Below are 7,711 nucleotides of genomic sequence, written 5' to 3'. Positions count from 1 at the left end.
CGAATAAACTCCATTCCCATAAAACAGCTTATAAAAATCAAGTTCAAACTCTTAAATACAAATAGGTTTAAAATTCGATACAATCTTTCTTTTGTCATTTTGGTATCTTTTGGATAACAATAATAATATTTAATTTTTTAACGAAATTGCTGTAGTGTGAACACCTTGGAACTCTGTCATTTGGCACGAGCTTCAGAAAATTCGAGATGAGGGCGGCTTTGCCTACTTCATCTGCACCGTTTCTCGGAGTGCGTTTGCGGCTAAACCAGAATATTCCTTTTTTTATGGAACATACTCTTCTTCGGAACTATCCTAGCTGGCTAGGTACTATCACATGGGTTTTAATGTAAGAAAGCCTACTGGCACGGTTTTGTTTGATATCCAAAAGGCTTTTGTGATTGTTTGGAATAAACTTACGATCAGCAGATAATGGAATATAGCTTCCCTCCTTACAAAATAAAAATAGTCACCTCCTATCTCTTAAGCCTGACAATTCCGAGTTTTCTTTCGATCATCCCTTGTGGTGTTGTTTTGGTTTTGGTTTGGAAGGTTCCATATAGTTCCCACTAGGTCTTTCTTTCTTCTTGTCCTGCCCCTTGGCCCTTGAAGAGCTTTGCAGGTAACTTTCACTGCCTAGTGGTCGAAGCTCAATTCCCCCGCCGGAACTTCGCGGCTCCGGGCTGGCGCCTCCAGGATGGGCCTCGCGGAGGCGTCCGGTTGGGAACTGCGGAAAGAGCATCGTAGTGGCAGCCTGATTAATGCATACTTATCTTACTTTTCGGCTTACACATCGGGGCACTGGCCTAAGTTAGGCCGGCCAGCCTTTTTGCCTCATAATGGCCTTCCACAGCCTCTGTGTGGCCTTGTACCTGGCCGGGCTGGATATGGCACGACGCACGGTGTCCATGGAAGCCTCATCGACATCGGCTTCATACATTCATCGGGTTCGGAGGACTGTGTATATTTCGCACACAAGGCCTACGTGCTCCGGCATTCCACACTCACACAATGGGCTATCCTTCAGTTCGAAGCCGTGCAGCTTCGCCGAGAAGTCCCCCCCCCTTATAGTATAGGGTAAGCCGGCTACAACAGGGAGTCGGCCGGTTCCCTGAGGGCTCCGCCGTTTAAGACACTAATTTTTATCACCCCAGTGTTATCATCCTTCGTCGCGGTTCGTATTATAACTTGGATTAGGGTCGCCAGGCCCCCTTTTAGCCTGCCTCGATGCGCCGGTCCTTGTGGGGTACCGGCAATATCGAGGCGTTTCCCTGGAGGCACTGTGTGGAAGTCGGAGTTGGTCTTGTGCTCCCAGTACAGTAGTAAATAAACATTTATTCAAAAAGATTTATAAAAAAAGAGAGAGAGAGAGAGCGAGAAAGAGAAAAAGAAAGAAAGAGAGAGTTCAAATTAACATAATTAACGTCTGTTTGGTAAAAATATTACTGTTAATGAATTACTTAATGTCGACTAATATGCTTAAATGAGTACTTTTACAAAGAAACGTTAGAATATGCAATAAATCTAATTTGTTCGTCAAAATTAGCTTAATGAGGGCAATTTAGTTATACTGCGCCGAAAAAATTCAATCAATTCCCACCGGTTATAACCTTACTTTAATTTACTTAATTTAATCTGCAACTTCCGTCATTAGTGGATTCAATTATTATTTTTACAACTACTGAATAATCAATCCGTTATGCCGGCGTAGAGGTCAATCGATTGATTCCTTTATATACCACAATTTTAACATTTATGTTTTAATTTCACTAATTTCGTGGTCCGCTTGACCAATTAATACATTACAATTAATTAAGGTTGAGGTCACGATAGCTCAAGTGGTAGAGCAGCGGCGAATCTAGCCGAAGATCGCGGGTTCGAATCCCGCTCGTGCCATTAACTTTTTTTCATCTCAACTAAAAACCTTAATTAATTTATGTTTTAAAAAAAAGGTTCTCACCTAAGTATAAAGATCAAATTTCCCCATTGTACCTTCTGGATCAGTAAGCAAATATGAACCTCGCAAAAAAAAATTGGAGATTCAAGGGGCATGAATAACTATTAAATTTCACTCTGTAAAATTTCTAGTTTCTAATACTTGCCTGTAAAATAGGAGTAACTGCAGACAATTTGAACAATACCTAACTTACTTCCCCCAGGTACAAGTAAACTTTGCTCTGTCTCTGCTTTCAGCTTTTGGAGCAGAGTGGCAAGCAGCATAAATATCTATGAAATCTCTATGAAATATTTAATTATAAATCATGTATGTCAGTATTTTTTTTTATTATTAATGGATTATCCCGTTTTTTATGCCTGATGCTACAATCATTTTAATTTTAAAATCACCTCAAAATTTCTACTACTCTTCTAAAATAGTTATTTGTCATCATATTCGCCACCATTTAACCACATCAAATCCTCCACCGTAAATGTGCTAGGCTTCGCATCTCATTTCTCTACTGACCTCAACCATACGGCTTTGACTATTCTTTACATATCGCTTGTAAGATCAATATTGACTACTGCTTTCCTGTCTGGAATCCCAAATCTATTCACTTAATCCTCCTCTATAAAACACGGAGTAACTATTACTGACTATAGGCTATTTGAACAGTACTAAAATTACTTCATCTAAAGACATGTAGACTTCGATATGATTTGTTTACGCTCTCTCTCTTTTAAACATTTTATTTGACGGTGTTTTTCTTAGTCGAATCACCTTGTATGTAACGAGTCACTTGACCAGGGAAATACTTTCTTTTTTTTATATTCTATTAAATATAATTAAAATACTCCTGTTGACAGAATTATGCATTGCACCAACAACTGTCCTCAACATCCTATTTTTAATTGTTCACTTTCTACATCCCACAACTCGTTTGCACAACAGATTAAATTTGAATTAGCATGTATACTTTAAATAACATTCTCTTTAATAATTTTTTTATTATTTATTATCTATTATAATGTAATTTTTTACATATGAATTACCGAACTTGTAATTTTTTGATTCTACTTTTTTTAAATTCCTGATTCTAACTCAATTTGTTAATATCAGTATTTGTTGTTTTGTAATTTGTTATATGTGAACTGTACATGTATTAACTGTATAATGTGAAAAGAGCATATTCACCCGACTAACCATGCAAGGTTGGCTCAAGGGCACTTAATATATGAGCCAAAGCTCGTAAAGTCTTAGTAATTTTTTCTTCTATTTTTTAATAACTGTTTCTAAGTCAATTTGTTAATATCAGTATTTGTTATTTTGCAATTTGAAATATCGGTCTGAACTATACATGTTTTAACTGTATAATGTAAAAAGATCATATTCTAAAACTAGGTCATGTGTTAATGTGTGGGCCAAAGCTCGTGTATGAGTCTTACTTTGATTATCACTCATGTAAGTTCGTAATTAAATATTTCCAAAATGGAGTGTCTTGTTTTTAGGCATTCCGTTATATTTATTTATTATTTTAAAATTACCTTTACGCTGTAAAACCTTGAAATTTTGCCTACACAACAGTGTTTCCATCCTAAAACCCATTTCAGCTGTTGCTCCCCCATTGATCACTATTTTTTCCGATTATGTTCAGCTTTTATTTAACGTCAAAATTCAGACGTTTTTCTCACAGTAATTTACAACACGACATATTACACAATATAAAGATAAATGCCAAACAAAATTTCTTACACAAAGATCTCACATCTAAACTTGAATAACTATTTCCAAAATAATTAACCATTATATTGACAGCCCTTTACTTAGTGAATCAGCTTCTATGTTGATGGATAGGAAAGATAGAAAAATATATATAAATATGAAAAAAGTGGGAAAATCAGATTATATAATTTGTTACAGTTATAAATAAAAAAATACGCGTAAAAGTAGAATGGACTAGTAAAGATTGATTTTGTAGTTTTTGTCCGAAAAGTCATTTTTATGTTGAAACGAGGTCGGATCCTTAAACCATAGATATTTATGTTGCCCGTTTCCGGGCTGAGGTCACCGATCTGCAGATCCACCAGTTTTATGCCCATTAAATTATTTCTCCCTCCTCACAATAAAATAAAACATTCCAACTCGATCCCCCGTTGGTGGTAGACCAATTAGAGCGATCGAACGGAAACGACTGTGCGACGACGCCTGGGGCTCGTAATAAACCAATTTCATTTTATTACTTCCAATACAAATATTTTATGGGGAGAAATCATTTCAATCTGGGTAGTAGATCCTTAATGGCCCTTACCCGATTTGTCACCGGCCTCGCGTGACTGTGTCAAACATCGTTTGGGGAAGTGACGTATCAATCAGGATCTTCCACGATTTTTCAACTGTCATGCTCACAATGATCGTGATATTACCGATGCTTTTTTTCCAAGACTTGGCGTGGCTGGCGGGTATTAGAAGCATTTGACCAAAATATAACTGGCGATTGATTGAAATTTGTATAAATTATCTCCAAACAAAAACTTTCGGGCCGTTCTTATGTGTTGATATTTTTAATATGTTACGTATTACCCAAATAAGTGATTAAATTTAAATGTTAAATATAAAGAAAAAGTTAAAAAACTAATTTGCAGATATGAAGAGGAAATTAATATGTATTAGAAAACTTGGTATTATACTATGAAAATACAAGGATACTTCTGGAAATTAGAGATTAGGGAAGTGTGAGAGCGAGAGCGAGAAAGAGGGGAGATATATATACATCGAAAGTAAGATTGAAAAGTGACAAAAATAACATAACTTTAATTAATTATTTAACCTGTCCTGCGTGGCCCGTGTCTTTTTTAATCATAACAGATCATGATATAAAAAAAGGATTGTATTTGATCCCTCGTTCGCGACTCTTAACGGGTAATTCGACTGAAGTCCTCCTGCATGAGACGTGATTACATTACTTTTACTTTACACTTCTTGTAATTTTTGTAATATTGACGGTACTTTGACTCAATTTGACCCACCTTTTATACTCTTGTAACAGGGTATTCGGTATGAAATTAAACGTAAATTTACAATTATTTTACACAAGGGATTTTTTCAGATTTTCTGGTTCGCGTCGTTGGGCCTACACCTCTCCTGGTTCGTATTGGTCATACTCACAAGAGAAATTGTAAGATTGGGAAAATACCATCAGGATAAAGCCGTAAAGTAAATCCCAATGTCTATATTATCCTCCACGTCATAAAAGATTCAACTGACTATAAAAGAGAATGAGAAATCAGAATAAAATCAAATATGTGATTGGGTAACAGATGGCTCCAAAACAAGTGAAGGATGCGGCGTAGGCATATTTTGAGGTAGGCAAGCCAAAAACACGAGCAATCAAATTCATTAGGGGAGCACTCCTCGATCATTCAAGATGAAATCTAAGCTATTAATGCCATAGAAACTTTTTAAAAGCGGTTAAACTGTCAAAAAATCCTCATAAGGTCAGACAGCTAAGCAGCCCGAAATGTATAAAAAGGTCATATCCAAAATAGTCCGTAAATGCAAACAAAATCTCCAAAACTTGGGAAAGCATAACTATTTGACAATATCTTGGATGCCAGGGCACAAAGGAGTTCTGGGTAATGAACAAGTAGACAAACTAACCTGAGGAGTAAATTCAAGATTAAAGAACCATCACTAAACACGTTGCTACCCGTACACATACACACCGGTCACTGCTATCCGAGAAAACAGCAATAATGTGTAGGTAACATTGTAGGTTATGCAATCAGGATGACGAAACAGTTACCCATTCATCTTCAACCGCTCAATGATAACATAACCCAAAAAAGACCCGGAAAAAAGAATTGCAGCAATGGCATTTAATCACCAGGTTGTTCTTAAGAGTCAGATAGAGTCAATTGAACTGAACCATGGACCTAGGAAAAGAACAATATGCTAGAAGGTTGGAGTGCTTGTGGAATTGCCCAGCACTTCATTCCATTATCACCGTCAAGCGATAAATACGAAGTGTTTATAATTTTGTTCATGACTGTTGAACCAGTTTTGACTGTCTCTTTTAACCAAACGGATTTATGAATTGAATGGATACAAATTCATTCAGTAAATAAAACAAAAGTAAGATGGATTTTCAGTGCATTTCTTTTAAACGATATTTAAATGAGAAAACTTCTATTTGTTCAGAAGAAATTCACTGATATATTTTTTAAAGGAAATGCAGGACATCCGTTTGACAGATTAAACGCAGTTTTCAATGAATCATTTTGTCACTCACCATTCTTAAATTATCTGAGATAATTTGGCATAAGTTGCAAGTATTGTATTGTATATTGTACAGTACATTTTATTTTTCGTGTTACTTCATCCTTTTAAAAACATTTTCCTTGAAAGCCTGCTTATGTATAAAAATTAATCTTATTAATCCTTAAGCAGTCAAAGTACAAAATCAGTTATAACATAAACTTTAACTTAAAAGAGCATATCTAATGTTCAAGTTCCAACCTCCAAAGAACCCAGTTGTTTCAGTACAAAACGTTTTTAAAACTTTCCTAAGCCTACTATCCACCAATAATCTTCAAATTTGTTCGTGAAACCAGACGTAGTTCAATCTAATGTTTGTTTTCATAATGATAGCCCTGTCCTAATTAGGAATGAACTGGCTAATTTATAAATTTTAATTGACTACATATACAATAAGTATCTAACTGTAACTTGAATGTGAGGGTCCACCCTGGATTTTTTTTCTATGAAAAGGATCCGTTGGCTAAAAGGTATGGGACGCCCTAATATAGACATAACATAAGATTTAAAAAAATATATGTCGTATAAGAAAAAGTCTGAAAATCATATTGGCCAAATATTATATCCCATGTTCTTTTTTCTCAACTGACAACCGCTGGCAGCAGGTTCGCCAAAAATTGAAAAAGTCAAGGATCGGCTTGATTATGTTATGAGGCGTGGAGAATTTGTTGGAAGATGAAAGGCGAGCGGGACGAGAGGGAGAGAAGACGGATGGAAAAAAGGTGAGCCGAGTGAGATGTAGAGGTGGTGTTTATAATTAAAACATAATTGATGGTAGGGGCGAGGGTAATAAATTCTCCCACCTGGGAAAAAGATGTTCCGTACTTAGGCCCTCTTCGGAGATTCATCATCTCCAGTCGGCTTGTGCCCTGGAGTCACGCCCGCCGCCCCAATACTGGACAATTCACCATTCCTTCGCCATCTAGCGATCAACTATCAAAACATATAAAATGCACAAAGTATGTATCATCAATCTATAGTTTTTCACGCTCAAGAACAATTAAAATGTTAGGGAACGACCAAATTACAATAAGGAAGTTAATAATAAAAAATTAATGCACGATAAATTGCCTTTTAATATTTATATTTTACGTTCAGATTCATTCCAGACCATGGAAAGAAACGGTGTCTCTTATTATCCATAAACTTTAATGTGTTGATAGGTAACTGTATAAAGTAAAAAGATAAACTGTATCAGTGTTTAGTGAAGCCATGTTGACAGTTACGTAAGAACTGTTGGAAATTATGTATGTTATAAGTAATGATTTTTTTTAATCTTATGAACATGAGAAACATACTAACAAGCATAGGCTAGAATGTTTTCAGATTTGTGCACCCCATGCTATCTAGTGGTGTGTAAATAAACTTGCTTGAATTTCTACATTTTTTAATAAAACTAATTAAAACACACCAATTTCAAACCTACATTGGGTATTAACAATTCTTAAGAATTGATAAAAC

The sequence above is a fragment of the Cimex lectularius genome, unplaced genomic scaffold (genome assembly GCF_000648675.2).
Source record: "Cimex lectularius strain Harlan isolate CLEC.00 unplaced genomic scaffold, Clec_2.1 scaffold6, whole genome shotgun sequence".
Classification (NCBI taxonomy): domain Eukaryota; kingdom Metazoa; phylum Arthropoda; class Insecta; order Hemiptera; family Cimicidae; genus Cimex; species Cimex lectularius.
Note: the sequence above shows the minus strand (reverse complement) of the source record.